Source organism: Ornithodoros turicata, unplaced genomic scaffold, assembly GCF_037126465.1.
Source record: "Ornithodoros turicata isolate Travis unplaced genomic scaffold, ASM3712646v1 Chromosome20, whole genome shotgun sequence".
Lineage (NCBI taxonomy): Eukaryota > Metazoa > Arthropoda > Arachnida > Ixodida > Argasidae > Ornithodoros > Ornithodoros turicata.
This window is the reverse complement of record NW_026999334.1, coordinates 818160-845022: the sequence shown is the minus strand read 5'-3', so window position 1 is coordinate 845022 and position 26863 is coordinate 818160. Positions and strand designations below refer to the sequence as shown.

At 43.9% G+C, this 26863-nt stretch overlaps 2 long non-coding RNA genes across 2 annotated transcripts; both read left to right on the top strand.

Moving 5' to 3' along the window:
* Nucleotides 1-2906: 2906 nt before the first annotated feature.
* Nucleotides 2907-4908, top strand: LOC135373040 (uncharacterized). Its single transcript, XR_010416240.1, has 4 exons — nucleotides 2907-2980; nucleotides 3115-3247; nucleotides 3760-3837; nucleotides 3945-4908. It is a non-coding gene; the product is annotated as an uncharacterized LOC135373040 (long non-coding RNA).
* A 3442-nt stretch (nucleotides 4909-8350) lies between these two features.
* LOC135373076 (uncharacterized) lies at nucleotides 8351-10283 on the top strand. The gene is made up of 3 exons (XR_010416263.1): nucleotides 8351-8606; nucleotides 8708-8833; nucleotides 9250-10283. It is a non-coding gene; the product is annotated as an uncharacterized LOC135373076 (long non-coding RNA).
* Nucleotides 10284-26863: the final 16580 nt, after the last annotated feature.

Sequence of the window (26863 nt, the reverse complement as noted above, 5' to 3'; positions counted from 1 at the left end):
GTACGCAACACATACCGCCACTTCCGTTCCTTTTTGTGTTTCGAATACTGACCACATATGCTCTTCGCATTCTTTTACCAATTTTGTTACATACTGGGATTGATACACGAATCCAACACCGCCTCATTTTTTTATTCCGGTTTTCCGATTTGCACCAATCCATTGCCAGCCTGTATTCAGGAGTGGCTGTTCTTGGTTCTGAAGGTGAGTTTCTGTGAGCGCATACATGTATGTTCTCCTCTATCCCGTTTCTTTGGAGCTCCTCCCATTTAATTTTCGTGCCTCCCTGTAGATTTAAACTGGCGACAATTAGGTCTTCGCAGTTGGCGTATCTTTGCCTTCGTTGGTTTCTTCTTCGGGAATGTCTTCGTTGTACAGGTTGTATGGAGTGTTGTGGTGGGCTATCAACTGCTTGTTGGTAACGTGGAATTGCTCGATGTTCCTCGGTTGATTTGTCGGTTGGATTCCAAGGGGTCGGGTGCTGGTCACTGTAGTGCGGTTGGTTGTGCAGGCTTTCTGTTAGTATCGGGGGCGATAGGGTCGGTGCGGGTTCAGGTCCATCGCAGGGTTCTGTGTGCGGTTCCATTTCACGTATGTCGGGTTGTGAGGGTATGAGTGGCGGGACCAGTGGAAGAACGGTTGTGATCTGGGTCTTTGGAATCTGGGGTAGTACACTCTTAAACCCGTACCTTTTATTGTAACTTTTAGAAACATGTAACTTCTGTATAGACGTAGATTTTGAGATTTCTTATAGGTTACACCACTGTAACGTATATTTAGAGGTTAAAAGCGACCAAGGTCATGTCTTTACAACACGAATAGAAGTTACATCTGGGAAAAAACAAAAACAGCTTGTTGTAACTTATAAATGTACCCTCTACTCCGACACTGTAACTTCTAAGCGAAATCTCCAACGATAATCTCTTTGTTAGTTTCTTATCGTTTGTTTTCCTTTTGTTTTTCAGCATAATGCCGCGTTTCAGCCTGCCATTCGAGACGACAGTTGCGAATCTACGCTGTTATTTTTTATCTGTTTCAGCGTCACCTATACGTCAACTACATGTTATCAATGCTGTATGAACACAGATTATAAGTTCGCAGTCTGAAATACTGATAGTATGTTTCTTTCTAAAGGGTGGAAAACAATTGTCAATGCCGCAACCACCAAGATTTTCGATTTCGCTGCGTAGCCGAGCCTGGTCTAGGTCTATCCACACTGAGATCGGTTTCCTTGAAACGCTTAACGCTAGTCGTCCGTCCGTTAACAAGTGTAATCTGTTTTAATCAGTGGTTTTCCTCGCGTTTATCATAGTATCGTCAGGAACAACGGAAAAGCTTGATGTCGCTAGCAAACAAGAATATTTTCGGTGTTCTCAGGGGAAAGTGTAGTGAGTGCGAAGATTGCAAAGAATATATAACCGAAAACGAACGTCACCACCGCAGCCCTAATTCACACACTTCATACAATGGGTAAGTGTACATTTTGTTCTAGGTACGTGCGTTATTTTGATAGCAAGAGCTCTTAGCGCAGGTTTGTTGTGATTATGGCAAGCGTTTTGCGGTCCTGCATATGAACGCCACTTACGCTTGCTACTTTTCTGCTCTTACTTGGTCGCCAAGTCAATACACCGGCGTGCATTTTGCGAGCTGCGGATATATGCATCGAGATATATAATTCGCAGCTTCCTACTTGTTGTATTCTTACGATATTCTAAGACTCAATCGCGGAGTGAACGCCTTCCCGCATTTATGCTGCTTTGTACCTTGTGCTTTGTACGGATTTGAATGGTTCCGTAAATGTTACTCTCATTGCCCAAACTTTTGCTTCCAGGATCCCACATGCAGGTTCACATACCGTCGCCAGCGCAATGCAGTACCTCACAAACTCGTCCCAGAGCGCCTCCAACACTGATAACGCAGTAATGTAGTGTCTCCTGCGTTACTGTACACTCATATTCCTCAAGGTTGTGTGCGTTTTATGTAATACTGTATTGCCATTTGCGCTCGCCTCTGCAACCCGAATGTGGAATAAATTTTTTTCTGCTGCAGTTCTCCATTTCGTTGGGTGTGTTCAGCTTAGCAAACATAGGTCAGTTGTTTTGACTCGCTAGCTTCCTCGCACTTTTATGCATTGCTTCTCACTTAGAAGATAATTCTTTTTTCCACATACATGGTAAAGCGACCATGGTTTCTCCTCACACCAGAATCGCACTTGTGCACAATGTGTCACCTCTCGACAGACTTCTGTTTTTGTAATATACATATGTTCAAGATCTCATTTTCTGGTGGTTCATTGTGGTACCTTGGTGTGTTCTGTAAATGTCTGTCCATATCCCACGCACAGGGTGTTTGTTTTTATTCGCATCACACCAGCGCTCATTTGACAGGTGGGTTACGTTAATTTTCGCAAATTAACCCATCCGTAGTTACAAACATTTCCGACATTTCCTGACGCATGTGTTTGTAATTACGGATCGACTAATTAGCAAAGATTCACATAACCCATCTGCCAAATGAGCGCTACTCTGTTGCGAATAAAGATGAACATCCTGTATAAAAAGCCGCACGTTGGCGTAACCTTTACGGGCAGGTGCTGCACTCTTAATCTAGTTCCCTCTAACGTTACTCTGATACGCACCTAACTTGTGAAATACAAGTTATTTGTGCTCAATGTAAAGGTTACAGCCCATTCAAAGGTTACATGCGGACGTGCGCTGCCCTCTTACAGGTTACATTGCGAGAGAAACAGTGGCGTTACCCCTAAGGACGGCGTTACGCTTTTTGAGAAGTTACCAGCGTTAGTTATAAAAGCGAAGTGGTCCGCAGTTTCGCGAAAGACGGCAGGTGGAGGTTGCACGTCAAGTGGCGGTTGGCAACAGCGTGTATCAGGAAAAAGCGGGAGGAGCGTTTCGCTTGCTGTGTGGTACCTCGCCGCTTCGACATCCGTTGCATTCGAAACAACGGAATTCAAAGTCACATAGTAAGTAACCTTCTGCATTTGCTATTACATTCCTGCGTAGTTCACTCTCATGTTAGCGCAATGTTGCATGGGCGAAGCTCGCAGGTGGATATATGATGTGACGGACGCACACAGACATTCGAACTTTCACACAGGGACGTTGCCCGGACGCCGGCTGTGATCGTGATGCATTTATTGGAGAAATGGATGAAAATGGACATGCAATGGAAGTAGCATGCTGTTATTGTCACCATGCACGAGCCAAGCATGCAGCACTGAGTGAAACAGGTTAGTAACACGAGGAACGCGCTTTATGCATGCGTTGAGCAAGTGATTGCGTTGCGTGAAACTTCTTGATGCATTCGCGTTTAGTGATCCCAAAGACGCATCATAATTGCGACTGCTTTTTCCTCGTCCTGAACTAGACATTCGTTCTTTTCCTTCACTATTGTTTAAGTCGATTCCTAACCAGTTATTTTAACGGTCGCTTATGGTCTTTTTTTTCTTCTGTCATTGCACTGAAATGTCGGTTATCATCACTTGGTTGCCTGTGACTACATGATAGAATCCCGAAAAGGAGGATAAGCAAGCTGCGCGTTTCCACGTCAGACTTGTGTAACCGTTATCATTTGGCTCTTCGCAGGTTGTTTTGAACTTGAGACGTCATGGGCAAAGCATTTTTAACGTTACAATTGCATTCGGCGCAATAACACAGAAAGTGGTAGGACTAAAAGCACCCGATATATTATGGCCTTGCAATTTGTGCAGAATATTGCAGTAAAAAAGATTGTTCTTCGCAGGTAACCCATAGCGCAGCTCCACTGGTTCCAAATTTGATGGACACAGCCATGAGTTACCTGGCAGTATTGTGGCAGAGGGTGAGTGAATAGTGTGGGTAATGGTTCCTGCACTCGTAAACTGTGGGGATACGTGTAAAAATGAAATAATCAGCGCGCCCCCTTTTGACGTTGCGGTTTATATTTAGGTATCTTGTGCCACAGAAGTACATACGAACAGTCCAGCAGAAATACAGCAGCAGCCCAATCCCAGTCTATAACTCTGCAGAGGCCCAGAAAGATAGCAGCAAACCAGGTCCTTCCCACAACTCTCCGCAAGCTCGGGATTCGTCGCAAACCCAGCCAGCCAGCCATGTACGAACCTATATTTGCCAACATTGTAGATTGTCGACTAGGTATTTCCAGTGCTTTTGTGACCACGTTGTTCAGTGTGTTGGGTGTGGCTTTCTCCCTTCTTGTGATACTTGTGGAACAACGTTTGAAACCATCTAAAGATACATACATCATTTGAATTTTTGTATTTAGTTAAGCACACGAGTACAGGATGACGTAACATGACAGGATGAGCCAGCCAACACAATGTATAGGTGAGCTACTTGAGCAGATGGAAAGAACAGATCAAAGTTCAAAGAATAATCTGAAAAAAAAAGGCTATTTATGCCATAACCCAAAGGGCCACCACATGTGCTCCAAGGTGGTTGTCGATTGCGTTGTAAGCAGCATATAGAGGAATTGTTTCAGGAAATGGGTGTGCAGATTGACACCACTTTGGTAAAATCAGATCAGGTTCGGAAGTTGCATTATGAGGAACCCCTGATTTTTTGTAACGTGCCTTAAGTGCAAAATGTGTTGGGGTTCTTTATCTCATTAAACTTTCATTTATATAATTTTTCTACACGTCATGTGAAGATGACTACGAATTATCTATTTTGCTAAATGTCAAAAAGTGACTTGTCAACTCAGTTCCGTTATATGTACATTCAGTGCAAGGTGTTCTGCAGTTTAGTAATACTCATATTTCATATATGTCTTTTCTCTGCATGATCCTTCGGAGATATTTTGCTCCACTGAAGAAGAGACTTGTGAACTCGATTTTGACTTTCAGTGCAAAGTGTATTGCATCTTGAACATTTAATATTACTCCTATTTAATATGTTACAATTCATTCTTTGAATGGTCTTTCCATGTGTCATATGAAGATGATAAAGAATTTTACAGTATATTTTTCGAGTATTTTGCGTAGAATACTATGTAGTATGAACCGTTGATAATAAAGTAACGCTGTGTTTGCAAAGAAAAGCTTCATATTTTCGTCTAGCATTTCCTGCGTTTTATTGGGCAAGGTGTTCTCTAGAACGTGTCACAACCTTTTAGTTAATGAAGTACTTTACATAGCGGCATGCAGTGAACGATATTTAGTTCCGTGAGGTTTTTGGAAACTCGTGACATGCGTTTAATTTGTTTTCAGTGGTTCCATTCTTACTCTTTTTTTTTTTTTTGCAACTGAGCTCCACAATTTTTTTTAGTATTGTGATTTTTTTTTATTTTTCCAAAAAGATGCGCGTGTCGAGCTTACTCTGCTTCAGGTACAGGCAAATCGGCATCCGCGAGCGCATAGTTATGATTACCCAATACTGTTAGGACACATTTCTCTGTGGTGTGCTTCTTTTATTAGGAGTTCGTGCAATGTTCTCAGGGACGCCTCACCCCGTCTTCCTGTGTAGATGGCTTCACTGAATAACTTTAAGATAAAGGTTACAAACCTAGCAACGCAGTGGGTGGGTATAGGTTATACTTTAACCTCTGTGTAAGAGTTACATGGGCAGCAACGTGGAAAGTGACTACAGGTTATGCTTTAACCTGTGTACAAGGGTTATTCAGAGTATAGGTAACATAGTTACCTCTAGAAATAGAGGTAAAAAGTTTGCAAGTTTTTTACTTCTATTTATGGGTTACGGACTTTAGAGTGTGGATTGAAGGCCGTAACCTCTAATTAGTGGGTTTCCTTGTAACTTTTATAAAAGGTGTCACTCAGAGGGTACCTGGTAGCTTCTGAAATAGAGGGTAAAATATTGCGATTTTTTACCCTTTACTAAAGGGTACGGAGTTAAGAGTGTAGGGAGGCTGGTGTCTCCTTTCGACGACTGGATCGATCGTTAAAAAAGTCCTCATTTTCATGGCAATACGTTCGGCCACTCTATCACTTCCCTCGGGGGAAAAGTGTATGTCTACCATGCCGGAGTCTCTTACCCCGCGTAGAGCATGGTAGCTGTTTAGAAAAGTAACAGATGAAGAACTGTGGCACGCTGCTCTTAGTTGGACGTTGACTTCCCTGATGTTGTCTCGGAGTTCCTGCCCTCTGTGTTTGACGAAGGGAATGGACTTCACTCCTCGAGTCATTGCTCTGTTGGCTAACAAACTCCATTATCGTGGCTACAACATCGCTGGGCTCTTTACCGCTTAGTATATCATTGAGTCCTGCCATTATGATGGTAAGCCGTTCTTCATCTTCACTTGGGGACTTTTTAATCTCGTTGATTATGTCGTGTGCTGTCGCACCTGGGAGGCCGCTAACTGTGACGCGCTTGTCGCCGCCGAGGGTTTGTAGTAGCGGCTTCTTTAATCTGTTCACATTGGAATCTCCGATGAGCCACACTCGCTGTTCATGTCCAAGTTTAGGGTGACGGTTCTCTCCAACATTCTGGCTTTGGTTATCGCTTTTACTTCCTTGTCTGTCTACTCCTCTTTGTTCCCCGGCGTCCTTTATTGGGGAGGCCTCGTACAAGGGAACGCGACCTCGTTCTTTTAGGGGCTTAAGGCTACGGTCTCACGGTAGCCATCTTGAATTCCCTTACAGACTTGCTACGGAGGGGCGCCACCGTCCCGGTTTCCGTGGATGACCCCGTTAGGGAGAATCGCGCGTGGGACAGCTGTCCCACGCGCGATTCTCCCGACTGGACCCTTTGACCTTGAGTCTCTTCTGTATGCCATTGTACCCTGTGTTTATACGTGTGTAGAAGGGAGCATTGTCTTGTAAAAGCCTTCTGAAACTGTCGTGCAAGACGGCGAGTTGATTTTCGTGCTTTCGTGGTTTGAGTAGCACGGGGGTAGCTGCCGCGCGCGTAGCGTGTGACGAAGACTGTGCAAAATATAATATATTGGAGATATATAAAATATATATCTCAAATGCAAAATGGTCAAACACCCGTCATAAAAAAATGGACGCAAATACTAAATAATTGCAGTCAGTTGTGAAGAGTCTGTTCACGTGCCGATCGGTAGCAGTTTTATCTCAATACAGCTTACAGGAACATGATTTCTTGAAATGAATTATGAAACTACCACTTCTGTTGAAACTAGAAGTTCAACTCACTGTACGCACACAAAATGATAAGAATCAAAGGAATGGTATAACCGAAGTAAAATAGGGAAGTCGACAATTATGCGCTATGTAACCTGCCCGTATTCCGCATAGTAGCGGCCGTGACTAGTAGGTGAAGATAACTTTTTTTTGGCTGCGATTCGTGTTATCGCTTTGTGAGATGACGAGAGGTGTGATCTTTCGCCACGAAATGTGGTCATTTCACTAGTTTATTTCAGTCGTCTCCATCGCATTACGCGGCGCTGATTGCCCACAGTTTGCCGTGAGACGATCGTTGTATTTGCGAGTAAACGGAGGATCCGCCTACAGATTTCAGAGTTCAATCCAAGAAATTGCATTTGCATTGCAAGATAGTTATCGTGCGACAAAAATTCTTCGTAGCAAAATGGATGCGACAGCACTCCTTCCCCTTGCCTACACAATAAACATTTACCATGGTGTCCCCTCCTTCCATGCTCCGGTTCTTCGTTCAGTTCCCCCACATGTAGAAAACAAAGAAACTAGTTGGAAAGAAACAGGAACGAGACAAAGACGCGCATGCTCTGGGGGAACCGGAAAAATGTTCCCGGAAAAACTGCCCCCGGAAGAAATGTCCCCTGGAAAATATGTCCCCCGGAAAAAATGTGCCCTCGAGAAACATCCACTTTTGGTACGCGTGGAATTTTTGCGAAATCCCCGGTTGCGATATTGCAGGTCTTGAAGTCCTCCGGCTCAAAATAAATACTAAAATTCCGCACCACTTACTAAGGGTTTTTACTTTTACGCACCGGGCCAACGTTTCGTAAGTCAGGGAGGTCAGAGAACCGCTGCGTGATCACGTGATCAGAACATAGGAACCTGTGCCATCTCTCGGCAACCTCTTGCAACGCGAAGCTGCCGCTGGTTTCAAACGCGTACGGCAGACGGCGCTAGTCACCACATTTTCTGCGTTTCTGTGTATTTAGGTGTGCGATTTTGAACCACGCTAGTTTATTTATTATTCTTTCATTTGCGATAAAACTTTGGACATCACTCCTGCTGATAATTACCCGCCCGCTGACCATATTTTCAGCAGAGAATAAGTACAGAATAGCGTTTTATGGCAAGTGTAAAAGTAGCGTTTTTTTCTTAAATTTGATAGGCAGTAATCAATTAATGACGCTTTACGCGAGTAAAAACGTTCTTGACTTTCCTTTGCATACTGTGCAACGTCAATTTGAAAAAAAAAAAAAGATTGACAGCGCTATCTCTTTTCGTGTTCGCATCATCCTTGACTGAAGAACACCAAAAATGGAAGATATGGTCGTCCTTCTCGCTTTATAACGCCACAGCTGATCATCACGCATGCGCTAGCAGACAGCGGTTTGTTTGCTTGAGCTGCTTGAGCATGGCTTGAGGATGAGATTTGTGGTAGTGGTGAAGCAGCTTTGCCAAATATTCCGTTCAAGTTCCTCGCTGAATGTTCGGCTCGTCCGTCGATGTTCAACAGGTGAGGGAACGTTTCAGCAACGCTTGCGAGTTTCGTAATCGCGGTTCAAAAGGTGAGGGCGTCTGTACAAAATTGTAAAATGGGCCGCTCTGTTACTACAGATGCAACAACTGCCAGTCCACTTTTTCTTAGCTGCACCTTCTCAGTCCAGGCAGCAGCAGCACGAGGTGAATGTAGGTACACAACTTCCAAGTGAATTAAGACGCACCAGTGCAATTCTGAAGCTGGTAAGTACGTTTCATGCTCTGTTACACTAGTACACACATACCATTCGCGTTCAACGCCCTTATTTTGCACGTGTTGTAGCGAATGATTCAGTGGCATAAACGGGCAGACTGGTGCGTAATGTACGCCCATAGTGTCGAGTTGGACTAATTCGGGTGGCGTGTTCGTACAGTCAGTGCAATCTGACTGTCTAATTACCACCTGTTCTATCTGAACACCGAAGTCGGTATATGAGTAAGAAATATCGTGGTTTCGACAATTATCAGTAATCTTTCGTTGTGCTTAATGATTCCTATTATTTTATACTTATGTTTTACTCAGAATTCTAATACTGTATTCTTAACTCGAGCAACAAAATTACGAAACACATGAGGATTGTGTTGAAACTGAGGACATTGCTTATTTTTACTGATTTCAGATTTTCAGGCATGGGGAGAAGAAATGCAGGATGCAGCCATGAGTCATTTTACTAAAGGCACAGGGGTAAAAAGATTGAAAGATGGAGGTTTAAAGTGTTATTATATTTGTAACTGACCGGGTGCTTTTACAGAGAAGAACATCAAAGCAAAAAGATCCATAAAATCATAATTTTCCGTTAGGCGTGGGGTAACCTGCATTGATGATTCGTCTACAACGTTCCAGACTGGCAAGGTCCCAGGACATAACGGGACGTATGCTCCGGGGCCCCCTACCATCTCGCTCATGATCAGAGCCGACAATTAAGGCATAATGGTTTCAAATTTCCAAAGATTGCAGTTCAGAATTTGTATGAGTGCAACACAACAGCGTGGACAGTGTACAGCCCGAGACAAAAGTTCACGGCACTGCGCTTTTCTTCATCGGAGCGGTCCCCTGCCAGCTACCAGCAAAAGATCGAATAAGAAATGGGTCTATCTCTCAGTATGTGCGTCCGCTCTTGTTTGATGCTAGAGTGTCCACTCCAATGGAGAAATGTGACACCATGGTGGTCCGTAAACATTTGTACCAAGCTGTACATTGTACAACCCCCGACAACTGACAAACACTGCTCGGTAAGGTCAGTGTTCCAATTTGAGATTTTGCTGCCTATTTCTTCCCAAAAGGCTGCTCTTGCAAAAATGCTTAAGAAAGTCATTTGGGTGAACTCCAGGATTCAAAGACAAGTGTAGGGCTTGAAAAAATTTATAGTTAGACTTTGAAGGCAGTAGTCAACATAAATAAGTTTTACCTCTAAGCAATGATTGCCCATTCAAGGCAACAACAAACTCATAGGTTCACCACATCATCTAAACGTCCTCGGTCTGTTACAGCTTGTTTCTGTCCACAACGACATCTTCAAGGTGCATATCCTGTGCCACGCAACCAGAGGAAGGGGGGGGGGAATATGTTTAATGCAAAGTAAGAAGGAAAGGGAAAGGTTAGCCACGGTGTGGGCTTGCTATTCCCTAATGCTTTCAAGCAAACAGAAGAAAACAGCTGGGGTACAGAAAATTATCAAAAAATACAGAAGTAACAGCTCCTTCACTAATCGTTGCGCATCAGAGAATTCCCAGGAGTTTAGATTCCCGAAGGAATCGTGACTCAGGAATCGCGTCAGCGCAGACGTGACTTCAGCGTGCTGGGTAGGGCCAAGTAGCACCGCGAGGGAAAGCTCTCGGTAGCCTAGATGAGCAAGGCGGCGCCGGAGACTCGATCGGTGGACTTCGTACCGCTGGCAGGCAATGAGAATGTGTGGAGAATGTGAGGAGTGGTTACATGAACTATCATTCATCGAGCATTTGTGAGGAGATTGTTAAGAGAATCAGTCAGGCAGATGTGCTTCAGATGATTTTTTTTTTCAGTTTTCAGGTTTTTATTGTTATTCCATGACAGTATACACTGATTACTGATAACAAGACTGAGAGGGCAAGCCCTGTTGAACAGTCCAAGACACAGTCAATGCAAATGTCTACACAATTTGAGGGGAACAGAAATACCAAGAATACATGACAAGTATAAGAAACAAATAGCTAAGATATTGCACAGCAGAGAAATGCACATAATCAAAAAGTAATTGCACGTCACCCTACGTATCAGCAGAAAAGTCCTGTTTGATGGTGTTTTTGCAGGATGCCAGATTATTGTTGGAACGAATGTGTAGAGCAGTGTTGCTCAAACTGTGGGTCATGACCCCCAAATGGGTCATGAGCCGTTGAAAGATTCATTGTTTCACGCCCAACCAGAGGCGTAAAGCTCAATTCATGTTCAAAGCATTAATGGACTGTCATGTGTTGTCACATGACAGTGCTGCATTCATCAGTAAATGATGTAGATGTGAAGGTCCTTAAACATGAATTCAACAAATCCTCTGGCTGGGTGTATTTCCTGCTGCTTGGCACACTCTTGGAATCTGGTTGAAAAGCTGCTTCTGAAAACTGCCCTGCTGCTATGGCTTTCTTCACACCATCTGTGCATCAATATTCGAACAGATTGGGACAAAAGTTTATGGGGTGTTGCATTTCTTCATGGGAGTGACACCCTAGCAACAAACAGGAGCAGCCACACACACTGAGAGGTGCACAGAACAGCCAGTCCAGTCACCTGTTTCTTATTCGATATCTTCCTGCTAGCCATCAGGGGGCCGCTCTGACGAGGTGCAAGTCAACAGGCTCATTGATATGGTGTCCAACTGGAATTTGTGGTATTTTGGAACGATGTATTGCTAACGAGACCAGTAAAAATATCCAAAACTGGACTGAGTGTTTGGCTCACTGAGGTTACCGAAGGGCTACGTTTCCTTGAGGTGTGAAACAAAAGCTTGATAAAATGAATCAACCAAGTTGTGTGATCTAGCTGGCCAATACTGAGTAGATTTGTAATATAGATTTGCAATATCTTGAGGACTTTTGCCTCTCTTGTAACAAATGCTAAATAAATGCAATCAAGCATACATTGGAACTCAGTTGCTGAGGCAAGACACATGAACATACAAACATATGTGATTGTGCTAGTTATTTTCACGCATATAGTATGATCTTGTGAATTCCCAGTAGCTGTTCGAACATCAGGTTCCAGAACTGTTGTTCTTATTTGCATTTCTGCAGTGATTGGCTTTCACATAGCTGCACCCATTTTAACTCCTTGCATCTTTGTTGAGACAAAGCGGAGTTGTCTGGCGTTTTTGTTCAGTAGTGTCACAGCAGGTTTAGCGTAGCATAGCCAACAGGGGCATAGTCAGGGGGGTGCAAACCCCCCCCCCCCCAAGATCGTACCTTTGATAGTGCATCTGGGAGGTCCCCATAGAACCCCCCGTAATATTTTCTGGCTACTGCACGGATAGCCAACACTAGCATGAGACAAGATAGAAGCCAACTTGAATATACAAGGCGTACTGATGTTCATGAAAAATTTTAAAATGACTCAGCATTGTATGCGAACTACATTATCAGAATGTTGATGAGAGTCGTGTACCCCGGCCACCATATTTTTGATGATAACGAAAGACTGCAATTGAGCTGGTGTGATGGCAATATATTTTTCCTTTAATCTAATTAAATAATTATGCATTATATATAGTCATGAAGAGTTTGCTGATGGTTGTTGGAAGGGTGTACATTTCCTTAGATAAATCATTCACAAGAATGCACACAGCGGCTTTGAGCGCACCAAGGCTTTATGCGTGCAATGCCAACTGATGTTAGTATTTTCATGGTAAAAAGCATCTGTTGCAGCTGAAGAAAATACCATCAGTCAGTGGCAGTTGTCTCGTTATATTGCAAGAGAGTACTCAGTACTGGAGAGATATAAACACACGGAATAAAACAAACTGCCTAGTGCAGTGAGTGGAAAGTTTATTCCACTTCTTATTGGCAGAATATTAACACAATTTTTTCTACAAGATTTCTCAGGTCAGAGCACTTTATAGGATATACAAATTGCCAATTATGTTATGTGTATGTATGTACACTTAAATGTATTTACCTGCTGTAATATACCCTAGACCAAGCTCAAAATGGGGCATATTGTCTTCAGTTGAAAAGTCAATGCAGGAGAGCATGCATTGCTGTAAAGTGTTTCCTCCTTGTAAATGGTTCACCTGAACCATTATCCAAAATGTATGAAGTGGCAGTACACAACTATCACATAGAATGACCCATCTGTGGTGCTATGTGTAGAATCTATGCACACTTTCCTTTTGATGTTAACATTGCCTTGAGTGTGAGGGAAAACACAGGAAGAGACGAACACATAGACACACGAACCAGCAATGAAGATTTAATGCACGAAGTGCAAGAGAGACAGGGTAAAAAGAAAGTGTACACTTTGGCATTAACATCAAGTCAACACCAGCTAGCTTTCCTGCTCCTCCTATATTCATCACACTTTTGTTGGTGCCCAAATGCCTTAACAGCTGTTTTTGCCATGCCTGTCATGAGAACTAGCAAGAAATCCTCATCTTGCAACAAGTCGGTATTTCCTCGTTTAAAGACAGTAGGATCATCCTTCTTGCCTTTGTGTGTGAGGGAAAGCACTGAACTGTTTGTTTGGGCTCTGATAGAACTGACCAACAGGGCAACACTGCTTTGATTGTCGTCGTGTTTCCTCTCACCGTAACATATATTATCAGAGTTCGAGGTAACTCATTACTGTAACTAAGGTCCTTGTTTTGGTAACTTGCAACTTAACTCGGTACTTTTGCGCCTTGGTAACTTTCAGAGGAACTCGTTCCTTTTTAGAGGTAACTTTGCCAAATTAACTTAAGTTCCAAGTTACCTTTAACTCGCTTTTCACTCACGTCCACATATTTTCTTGCTTTCTCTCAGGTTCCTTCATGGCATTTTTTTGCCATAAAACGTGATATTCAATCAATGACAGTATTTTATTGAAGAAGTAAGAACCGCTGCCACTGAAACGAAGCTCAACTATTGTGCGCCCACAGGGGGTAAGATGCAAAGCGTTCGAATAGACCTCTACCAAAGAAACGTCATCATGACAACGGTAGACAGACTGAAACCGAAACAAATCGGAAGGAGGGCTGGGTTCCACGAACGGGCACTTGTTCGCTGTCTCCCATTGAAAGAAAAGTAGGACCAAGGGTCGCGTCCCTTGTCGTAATCCCCTCAAGACCGTGGCTTTCGGGCGCGACCTTGTTCACCTCTAGCTTCGAGCTTAGTTCAATTCTACCAAATTTTGGTGCTGTCGAACACTATGACGTCATTTGTTTACAAACAGGGAGAGGTCTATTGTTGGACATAAACGAAAACGATCTAAGCGTGTTGCACTCCTCCGCAGACAACTCAAGGTCTAACTCAACTGCTCACGCGCGCTGCACCTGCGTAATGCTATTTTGTGTCCGAAGTAACTTGGAAGTAACTCGTTCTTTTTTTAAAGTAACTCAGTAACTGCGAGTTACATGTCATGCTGAAGAACTTCGTTATTAACTTAGTTATATTTTGCACACGGTAACTTAACTTGTAACAAGTTCTTTTTGACGGGTAACTTCTCCCTCGTGGTGGTGTACAAGTACTGCCTTGTAGTGAGGTGAATTGGATCCTTTGAAACGTGCCATCCAGCATACCCCGAATACTGAGCTGCATAGTACGCTGAGTCCAATGCCGTCACGTAGTTTCCCTAACATAAACAAATAGTTTCTTGAAGGTAAAAAAAGGACATTCCAGTACAACATAGTGTTTTACAAGTGCCTGCACGGGCCGCCTCTATTGCATCTTCCTCTGTTTTTGTCAGTGGGGTGTGGGACAGCCCCAAAATCATGTGCATAATAGGAAGATTGGAAGACCTTGCCAGTTTGGAACATTGCAGACATATCAGCAAGGCAGGTGTCCCCATGCCTGACGGAACCTTGTGATTAGATGGACCTTTTCCTTTGATGTGTCCTCTCTATAAAAGCACCTGATCAGGTACAAATATAATAACACTTTAAACATCCATCTTTCAATCTTTTTACCCCTGTGCCTTTAGTAAAATGACTCTTGGCTGCGTCCTGTATTTCTTCTCTCCATGCCTGAAACTCTGAAATCAGTAAAAATAAGCAATGTCCTCAGTTTCAACACAATCCACATGTGTTTCGTAATTTTGTTGCTCCAGTTAAGAATACAGTATGATAATTCTGAATAAAAACACAAATACAAAATAATAGGAATCATTAAGCACAACGAAAGATTACTGATAATTTCCGAAACCACGATATTTCTTACTCATATACCGACTTCGGTGTTGAGATACAACAGGTGACAATTAGACAGTCCGATTGCACAGGGGGGGGGGGGGATATATATTTATTCGATGGAAAGGTCTGCCAGACCAAGGTCGGCATGCTATCTGTGCGATTGCACAGATTTCATGAACACGTCACCAGAATTCGTCAAACTTGGCACTATGGGCGTACATTACGCAACAGTCTGCCGGTTTGTGCCACTGAATCATTTGCTACAACACATGCAGAATAAGGGCGTTGAACGCGAATGGTGTGTAGCATGAGACGTACTCACCAGCTTCAGAATTGCACTCGTGCGTCTTAATTCACTTGGAAGTTATGTACATACACCTGGTACTGCTGCTGCCTGAAATGAGAGGGTGCAGCTGAGACAAAGTGGACTGGCATTTGTTGCATCTGGAGTAACAGAGCGGCCCATTGAACAATTTTGTACAGACGCCCTCACCTTTTGAACTGACCATGAAACTCGCAGGCGTTGTTGAAACGTCCCCTCACCTGTTGAACATCGACGGATGAGCGGGACATCTAGCGAGGAACTTGAACGGAATATTTGACAAAGTTGCTTCACCGCTACCACAACCCCCAAATCTCATCCTCAAGCAAACAAACCGCTCTCTGCTTGCGCATGCGCACGCGAAGCGAGCAGACGGCACGGCGGCGGCAAAGAGAGACACGTGACATCACTTTTAGCCTTTTAGCGCATGCGCAGCGCAACTGATTTTCCTCTCCCGAGGCCAAGCAGGCCAAGTTAACTTGGCCTTCGGGAGAGGAAAATCAGTTGCGCTGCGCATGCGCTAGAAGTGATGTCACGTGTCTCTCTTTGCCGCCACCGTGCCGTCTACTCGCTTGGCGTGCGCATGCGCTAGCACTAGCAGACAGCGGTTTGTTTGCTTGAGGATGAGATTTGTGGTTTGTGGTAGCGGTGAAGCAACTTTGTCAACTATTCCGTTCAAGTTCCTCGCTGGATGTCCCGTTCGTCCGTCGATGTTCAACAGGTGAGGGGACGTTTCAGCAACGCCTGCGAGTTTCATGGTCGGTTCAAAAGGTGAGGGCATCTGTACAAAATTGTTCAATGGGCCGCTCTGTTACTACAGATGCAACAAGTGCCAGTCCACTTTTTCTCAGCTGCACCCTCTCAGTTCAGGCAGCAGCAGTACCAGGTGTATGTACATAACTTCCACGAGTGCAATTCTGAAGCTGGTAAGTACGTCTCATGCTACACACCATTCGCGTTCAACGCTCTTATTTTGCATGTGCTGTAGCAAATGATTCAGTGGCACAAACCGGTAGACTGGTGACGTGTTCGTGAAATCTGTGTAATCGGACTGTCTAATTGTCACCTGTTGTATCTTAACACCGAAGTCGGTATATGAGTAAGAAATATCGTGGTTTCGGCAATTATCAGTAATCTTTCGTTGTGCTTAATGATTCCTATTATTTTGTATTTGTGTTTTTATTCAGAATTATCATACTGTATTCTTAACTGGAGCAACAAAATTACGAAACAAATGAGGATTGTGTTGAAACTGAGGACATTGCTTATTTTTACTGATTTCATATTTTCAGTCATGGAGAGAAGAAATTTCAGGATGCAGCCAAGAGTCATTTTACTAAAGGCACAGGGGTAAAAAGATTGAATGATGGAGGTTTAAAGTGTTATTATATTTGTAACTGATCAGGTGCTTTTATAGAGAGGACACATCAAAGGAAAAGGTCCATCAAATCACAAGGTTCCGTCAGGCTTGGGGACACCTGCCTTGCTGATATGTCTGCAGTGTTCCAAACTGGCAAGGTCTCGTTTGTCTTCCAAGCTTCCTATTATGCACATGATTTTGGGGCTGTCCTACACCCCACTTACAAAAACAGAGGAAGATGTAATAGAGGCAGCCCATGCAGGGGGGTATATGTTTATTCACACAAAAGGAGATGTCAGCCAGGCAAGTGCCAGCTTGCTACTCCTTAAAAAAAGAAAAAAAAAACAGGTACGGGAGAAGCCGCGATGGCAACGATGTGCTGCGGGCGTACAGGCACTTGTAAAACACTATGTTGTACTGGAATGTCCTTTTTTTACCTTCAAGAAACTATTTGTTTATGTTAGGGAAACTACGTGACGGCATTGCACTCAGCGTACTATGCAGCTCAGTATTCGGGGTGTGCTGGATGGCACGTTTCAAAGGATCCAATTCACCTCACTACAAGGCAGTACTTGTACACCACCATGAGGGACTATAATATATGTTACGGTGAGAGGAAACACGACGACAATCAAAACAGTGTTGCCTTGTTGGTCAGTTCTATCAGAGCCCAAACCAACAGTCCAGTGCTTTCCCTCACACACAAAGGCAAGAAGGATGATCCTACTGTCTTTCAACGAGGAAATACTGACTTGTTGCAAGATGAGGATTTCTTGCTAGTTCTCATGACAGGCATGCAAAAACAGCTGTTAAGGCATTTGGGCACCAACAAAAGTGTGATGAACACAGGAGGAGCAGGAAAGCTAGCTGGTGTTGACTTGATGTTAATGCCGAAGTGTACACTTTCTTTTTACCCGTCTCTCCTTCACTTCGTGTATTAAAGCTTCATTGCTGGTTCGTGTGTTTGTGTTCGTCTCGTCCCGTGTTCGTCCTGTGCTTTCCCTCAAACTCAAGGCAATGTTAACATCAAAAGAAAAGTGTGCATAGATTCTACACATAGCACCACAGATGGGTCATTCTATGTGATAGTTGTGTACTGCCACTTCATACATTTTGGGTAATGGTTCAGGTGAAACACTTTACAGCCATGCATGCTCTCCTGCATTGACTTTTCAACTGAAGACAATATGCCCCATTTTTAGCTTGGTGTGGGGTATATTACAGCAGGTAAATACATTTAAGTGTGGTGATATACATACACATAACACACATAATTGGCAATTTGTATATCCTATAAAGTGCTCTGACCTGCGAAATCTTGTAGAAAAAATTGTGTTAATATTCTGCCAGTAAGAAGTGGAATAAACTTTCCACTCACTGCACTAGGCAGTTTGTTTTATTCCGTGTGTTTATATCTCTCCAGTACTGAGTACTCGCTTGCAATATAACGAGACAACTGCCCCTGACTGATGGTATTGTTTTCTTCAGCTGCAACAGATGCTTTTTACCATGAAAATACAGTCGACCCCCGTTTATCCGGACGGTGCCGTTCCCGGCGAAATCGTCCGGATACCGGGGCATCCGGATAAATGAAACGACCGAATAGAAACGTCCTACAGAGCAAGGTTTAATTAAAGCACAGAAATCTCGTCAATGACAGCTGTTACATAGTAATGTAGGCACTCGATTCCTGCAAACTTTTGCTAATTGCATAGAGTTGAGCCACGCTGTTGCGCTGCTCGAAGAATGCCGTTGCGGACGCAAAGTGTCAATATCGGAGCCTTGTTTCTCACTGGCGTCATCGGCACCGTCTTGCTGCACGTCATCGGAGGCAATAGCAGCAATCACACCGTCATCAGTCATAGCTGCACACGCGTCATCATCCTTATCAACGTCAACGTAGTCAGAAACCGCAGCATTATCTACGGCAGTCGCAGTGAGCCTCTGCATCAGGGATCGCAGCTCAGCTAGAGGAATGTCTTCATCGGCCAACGGGCCGTAAGCAGCAGGTCCTCGGGTTGTAGTTTTCCCCTCTAGAACCGGACAGTTGCTCGAAATATTTCTAAATGACTCGACTGGTCAACGTGACCCAACGCACACAATTAGAGAAGGGGGTTATCGTGCACGGTTGTCTCCCCTACGGAGGAATGTAGGTCCCTGACGTGTGACGGGAATAACCCCAACACAGCGAAAAGGGTGACGAAGCGGGGTCAGCGTCTCCTCTTGCTCACGGTAGTCCGGATAACTGAAGCTGGATTACAAGAATTTTCGACTTTCGTTCCCTGGAATTCTCGTCCGAGTCCGGAAGCTGAAGTCCGGATAAACGAGAACGAAATACACGGAGGAAAATCCGTTCCCGTGCTTTTTGTCTGGATACCGCGGGATCCGGATAAATGAAGTCCGGATAAACGGGGGTCGACTGTACTAACATCAGTTGGCATTGCATAAAACCTTGGTGTGCTCAAAGCCGCTGTGTGTATTCTTGTGAATGATTTATCTAAGGAAATGTACACCCTTCCAACATCCATCAGCAAACTCTTCATGACTATGTATAATGCATAATTATTTCATTAGATTAAAGGAAAAATATATTGGCATCACACCAGCTCAATTGCCGTCTTTCGTTATCATCAAAAATATGGTGGCCGGGGTACATGACTCTCATCAACATTTTGATAATGTAATTCGCATACAATGCTCAATCATTTTAAAATTCTTCATGCACGTCATTACGCTTTGTATATTCAAGTTGGCTTCTACTTTGTCTCATGCTAGTGTTGGCTATCCGTGCGGTAGCCAGAAAATATTATGGGGGTTCTATGGGGACCTCCCAGATGCACTAGTAAAGGTACGATCTTGGCTATGCAATGCTAAACCTGCTGTGATACTGCGGAACAAAAATGCCAAACAACTCCGCTTTGTCTCAACAAAGATGCAAGGAGTAAAAACGGGTGCAGCTATGTGAAAGCAGCTATGTGTTCGAACAGCTACTGGGAATTCAGAAGATCATACTATGTGCGTGAAAATAACTAGCACAATCACATATGTTTGTATGTTCACGTGTCTTGCCTCAGCAAATGAGTTCCAATGTATGCTTGATTGCATTCATTTAGCATTTGTTACAAGAGAGCAAAAGTTCTCAAGATATTGCAAATCTATATTGTAAATCTACTCAGTATTTGCCAGTTAGATCACACAACTTGGTTGATTCATTTTATCAAGCTTTGTTTCACACCTCAAGGAAACGTAGCTCTTCGGTAACCTCAGTGAGCCAAACACGCAGTCCAGGTCCAGTTTTGGATATTTTTACTGGTCTCGTTAGCAATACATCGTTCCAAAATACCACAAATTCCAGCTGGACACTATATCAATGAGCCTGTTGCCTTGCACCTCATCGGAGCGGCCCCCTGCTGGCTAGCAGGAAGATATCGAATAAGAAACAGGTGACTGGCTGTTCTGTCCACCTCTCAGTGTGTGTGGCCACTCCTGTTTGCTGCTAGAGTGTCACTCCCATGAAGAAATGCAACACCCTGGTCTTCCATAAACTTTTGTCCCAATCTGTTCGAATATTGATGCACAGATGGTGTGAAGAAAGCCATAGTAGCAGGGCAGTTTTCAACCAGATTCCAAGAGTGTGCCAAGCAGCAGGAAATACACCCAGCCAGAGGATTTCTGTTGAATTCATGTTTAAGGACCTTCACATCTACATCATTTACTCATGAATGCAACACTGTCATTTGACAACACATGACAGTCCATTAATGCTTTGAACATAAATTGAGCTTTACCCTCTGGTTGGGCATGAAACACTGAATCTTTCAACAGCTCATGACCCACAGTTTGAAAAACACTGGTGTACGCATTCGTCCCAACAATAATCTGGCATCCTTCAAAAACACCATCAAACAGGACTTTTCTGCTGATACGTAGGGTGACATGCAATTACTTTTTGATGATTTGCATTTCTCTTTGTTCATTTGCTATTTGTTTCTAATACTTGTCATGTGTTCTTGGTATTTCTGTTCCCCTCAAATTGCGTAGACATTTGCACTGACTGTGTCTTGGACTGTTCAACAGGGCTTGCCCACTATCAGTATCAGTGTATACTGTCATGGAATAACAATAAAAACCTGAAAACTGAAAAAAAAAACAAAACAAAAACATCTGAAGCACATCTGTCTGACTGATTCCTCTAACAACCTCCTGACAAATGAATAAATGCTCGATGAATGATAGTTCATGTCACCACTCCTTGTGGACAGAAACAAGCTGTAACAGGCCGAGGAAGTTTAGATGATGTGGTGAACCTACGAGTTTGTTGTTGCCTTGAATGGGCAATCATCTCAGAGGTAAAACTTATTTATGTTGACTACTGCCTTCAAAGTCTAACTATAAATTCTTTGTTCTGAACTTGTCTTGGTACACCGGAGTTCACAAGCAAGAGCAGCCTTTTGGGAAGAAATAGGCAGCAAAATCTCAAATTGGAACACTGACCTTACCGAGCAGTGTTTGTTAGTTGTCGGGGTTGTACGATGTGCAGCTTGGTACAAATCTTTACGGACCACCATGGTGTCACATTTCTCCATTGGAGTGACACCCTAGCATCAAACAAGAGCGGACGCACATGCTGAGAGATAGACCAGTTTCTTATTCGATCTTTTGCTGGTAGCTGGCAGGGGACCGCTCCGATGAAGAAAGGCGTAGTGCCGTGAACTTTTGTCTCGGGCTGTACACGCTGTTGTGTTGTACTCATACAAATTCTGAAATGCATGCCACTTCTTAGAGAATCTTTGGAAATTTGAAACCATTATGCCTTAATTGTCAGCTCTGATCATGAGCGAGATGGTAGGGGGCCCCTGAGGAATGTCCCGTTGTGTCCTGGAACCTTGCCAGTCTGGAACAATGCAGACGAATCATCAATGCAGGTTGCCCCATGCCTGACGGAACCTTATGATTTTATGGACCTTTTTCCTTTGACGTTCTTCGCTGTAAAAGCACCCGATCAGTTACAAATATAACAACACTTTAAACCTCCATCTTTCAATCTTTTTACCCCTGTGCCTTTAGTAAAATGACTCTTTGCTGCAGCCTGCATTTCTTCTCTCCATGCCTGAAAATCTGAAATCAGTAAAAATAAGCAATGTCCTCAGTTTCAACACAATCCTCATGTGTTTGGTAATTTTGTTGCTCCAGTTAAGAATACAGTATGATAACTCTCAGTAGAAACACAAATACAAAGTAATAGGAACCATTAAGCACAACGAAAGATTACTGATAACTGCCGAAACCACGATATTTCGTACTCATATACCGCGACCAGGTGACAATTAGACAGTCCGATTACACAGATTTTACGAACACGTCACCAGAATTAGTGCAACTTGGCACTATGGGTGTACATTACGCACCAGTCTGCCGGTTTATGCCACTGAATTACTTGCTACAACACATGCAAAATAAGAGCGCTGAACGCGAATGGTGTGTAGCATGAGACGTACTTACCAGCTTCAGAATTGCACTCGTGCGTCTTTCACTTGGAAGTTGTGTACCTACATTCACCTGGTGCTGTTGCTGCCTGGACTGAGAAGGTGCAGCTGAGAAAAAGTGGACTGGCACTTGCTGCATCTGTAGTAACAGAGCGGCCCATTTTACAATTTTGTACAGACGCCCTCACCTTTTGAACCGCGAGCATGAAACTCGCAGGCGTTGCTGAAACGTTCCCTCACCTGTTGAACATCGACGGACGAGCGGGACGTCCAGCGAGGAACTTGAACGGAATATTTGGCAAAGTTGCTTCACCGCTACCACAAACACAAATCTCATCCTCAAGCAAATAAACCGCTGTGTGCTAGCGCATGCGCACGCGAAGCGAGCAGACGGCACGGCGGCAGCAAAGAGAGACACGTGACATCCCTTCTAGCGCATGCGCAGCGCAACTGATTTTCCTCTCCCGAAGGCCAAGTGCCAAGTTACCAGTGTTGCGGATTTGAATCCACGGATTTGATTTAAATCCGGATTTAAATCCACCGGAGGGGTGGCGGATTTGATTTGCGATTTGATTTGGGCAAAAAAAATATGGGCAGGATTTGGATTTGGATTGAATCGCATTTTCCACTAATGATTTGGATTTGGATTCAATCGCATTTTCCACGAATGATTTGGATTTGGATTCAATCGCATTTTCCACGAATGATTTGGATTTGGATTCAATCGCATTTTCCACGAATGATTTGGATTTGGATTCAATCGCATTTTCCACGAATGATTTGGATTTGGATTCAATCGCCCCTTTTTCAGCGGATTTGCGCGTGGATTTCGCCAAGCTCCCTCACAAGATGCATCGATTTGAAATTGAGCGAAGCGCCGTTTCGCATTCTACACAAATTGATGTGACCTTGTCTGAAATATGCACACGCACAAGCGGCGTCCTCTGGACCTTTCCCATGGACCTCTAGCTGAGTCTTCAAGCACGACCCGTTTCAAGCTTGCCAAATCATGTCGCGAAATTCTTGGTCTTCGCCATCATATTGAACGCATATAGGTACACGCATTCACGTCAAAACAAAGTAAAAACGAATAATAAATATATCACACCCTATCATTTCGTGATTTCGGGAATTAAAGCCTTTCCTACTCCCACGGACAATCATGGCAAGATGTGCCACTCTTCCTCGCCATACCTTTTTTTTTCCCCCCTTGATTACAACAGTCTGTACTGCGCGAGGAAAATTTTTACACAGCCCCGAAACGTCAGCATTAAAATAGACCCATGGGCTCAGGGGCGGATTTAAGGGTCTGTGATGGGGGGGGGGGGGCGGTCTTAAGGAAATTTCGTGCTTTGCGGCGTAGCATCGTCCAGGAGATAGGGTTTTTACATAGGGAACACGACCGTATGGGATGCGGTTCCCCCCCCCCCCCCCCCCCCACGCGGCCGGTGTTAGCTTCCAGCTAATCGTACGGCTGCTGGTCGCGCGTGAAATACATTCAACGATCCCAGCGATCCGAAATGGCTGCGCGTCTTCAACCTTTAAGAAGGAGCACGATCGGCATGCCCGTTGCCCGCACAGGGGGTGCGAACGCTAGAGGTGACACGGTCAGGTCGCCTTCTGTCCACTCTTGGGTAGTTCCATTTTAAATCGACAAGCGTGGGAAATTGACAATTTTTAATTTCCATGAAAAATATATATGTTAGATAGCATCTCGATTGATGTCAAATGCAACAATTTCGAGCTCCATCCGATGAACCGTTTCCGATATGGGGAGGCGGAAGGTTGCGGTGGCGTTTGTTGGTTCGAATTTTTTCCCAACTTTGACCTCATAGCAACGCGCTTCTTGTTTTACCACATCCTTCAAATTTGGCTGATAAAAACTATGGGTTCAAGACAGCACGCGGAAAAAGTCCCGTGACTCCTACTTTAAAGGGGCGCTACGAAAAAATTCACGAACACAGCACCTCCGGAAAAAAATGTACGATTCGGAACTTTTATTGTTCATGAGCGGGTACACGCATTCCCTTGAAGGTAGATTCATTAGAACCGGTAACTCATTCTCTATCGAGTGGTATAGGTATCATTTATATAGCTCCTATGGCAGAGCGAGCAAACGGCTGTAAGTAGAAGCAACTCGCCAAATTGCTCCCCCCAATCGCCCCCCAAAACGTGAGTTTACACATTGAATTTCCCTCTCCCCCTCCCCCACTATGCGCTCAGACAAAGAAACCGCCCCTCCCCAAACCGAGTGTCTGGATCCGCGCCTGACACAGGCTGATACGTGGTGACTGATAGTCTGGTACACGCCGAGCAGGCGTAACCGAAAATGTCTTTCTAAACTCAAAAAGTTATGTCCTAAAATATGAATAAAATTTCGGCCACCGGATTGATTGGTTGGCCCTTTATATCCTCGTCAATCAGACGAAATTTATTGCTCTTTGTGCCACGTCACGCTGTTATTTAAGCGTTGTTTAGTGAATACGTGCAGTATTTGTAATTTGTAGACACGGTTATAGGTCTAGTAATGCTACTGCACGAATTTTGGCTCCCGGATTTGTCAAAAGATTCGATAAATCCGGACTTAAAAGCGGATTTGATTTAGGTACGGAAAAACAAATCCGGATTTAAAAGGATTTGATTTAACGTGTCAAAATTAAATCCGGACTTGATTTGGATTTGATTTACTACCTTCAGAAAAAATGCGGATTTGATTTAAATCCGATTTGAGCGGCCAAATCCGCAACACTGTATACGACGGCTCCTCGGGCGGCGTCGGTTATGTTCGGCGGCTTGGCCTTCGGAACGTTCGGAACCCCTTGCGGAGTTTTCAGCCACGAAAGTTAACAAGAAGAACGTAGGCGACGGAGAACTAAGGTTTTAGGTGTAGAATGTAGCACAATACTTGATACACATAGCTTGGCAACAAAAGCCAATGAACACGAAACTTGATCCAATGTATCGCTTGCATTTCCGCTTCCGTTCTCTTGTCCACTGCCGCTATCACCGCGATGGATGAACACCGAAAGTGCTTCTTCTTAAGAAGAAGGAGCTTTTGCGCAAGAAGAACTGGTGGGTTCGACCTGTTTGGGAAGATAGGAAGACTGAAAGTGAATTCCACACAGCAGTGAGTACCATTTGATATTCTTCGATGCCAGAATACGCTCACGCGAGCGTACACTTTGCACTTGCAGTCACTATATAAGCTACGTTAAGCGTAATATATGGTGATTGTATAGGCGCAGTGACACCGTGTTACGTTCACAACGTTACTTTTGCAGATGCGAAAACTGAGAGGGAGCGGGCTACTTTCATAAGTACTTTCGCATGGGTCCCGAAGTTTTCGACATGCTGCACAAGTTGGTCGAAGATGATCTGCGAAAAGCCCACCTCTGCAGGGAACCGATTTCGTCAGCTGAGCGACTTCCATTTACGCTGAGGTAACAGGAAGGGGCGATCGTACCCTTCGAACTGCGCATAACAGAAGCATAACTGCATCCACTCGTGCCCTCAAATAACTTTGTAATCAACGCTGTCTTTCTCTCGTAAAACAACATTGTCTCTTATGACTACAGTTCCAGCACAAATGTCATCTCGCATGCTATAATTTGGACCCTCACCGAAGCTGTCCAAACAAAAGTGATTCATATTTTGCACTATCTACCCGTCACACCTAGGACTCCAGTTGTACAATTATGAATAACTGCTCCACCACGTTGGCCTCATTCCCCTTTCAACTCAGAGCAACATTACCGATGCCACTTTCTTATACAAGTCCATACATTCACAAATTGACTGCACCACAGTTGCTAGGACCTCTGCATTTTGCTATTTCATGCGTATCGCTATGGAAGCGTCCAACTTTTTTTTCTCCCGGACATTCTGCAGATTTTCTTATTGCGTATAATTTCTACAATCATTTATTTATAATTTATTAATTTATTCCTAGCTTCACATATCTGTAATGTGCAATGTATTATATAAGATATGCCTGTAATTTTAGATATAAGCAATCTATTCACCAACATTATTGCATATATGTTCTGTGAACTGTGTGTGCTACGTAAGCTGTGTGTGTATTGTCCATTTCCTCGGCATGTGTCGTCTTTAGGCATTATGTAATACTTTGTGAGCGTACACCAACACCAAAGCCCTCGAGGCTGTTCTTGGGCACACAATAAAAAAGCGTTATTATTTTTTATTATTAATTCGCTCAGCAGTGGTTCACTATACTCTCAAAGAATGAGCAAACAAAGCTTAGTGAACTGGCATCTCACGACTGCTTTGTCTCTCACAGGTACCTGTCATCCGGCTTAGATGTTAAGGATGTTGAGTCAGGGAAATGACTGCAACGGAAGGTTCTTTATTGCCGGCTGCGTGCCAACTGAACTCGATCAGGGTGTTCGAGTAGAAAGGTCAAAGGCTGGCGCGTAACACGAGGGGCGTGCAAAACTCGATGTGCCTGCGCACGGCGCACGCCATCTGTGTCGTCTGCTACAAGGATGTAGCAATGGCCTTCAGAGTGGGACTTGAAACTGCACGAGAGGCTATTCACTTAACTTGCAATGTTCTCTGGGAAAGACTGAGGGACCTGTCCATGAAGGTATAGATTGGCAGCTAGTCATAATCACGTGCACATGCACACAGAATGCAAATATAACTTCTGTATTTTGCTCAACAGCCACCAGGTCCTGCAGAATGGGCAGACATTGCGAGAGG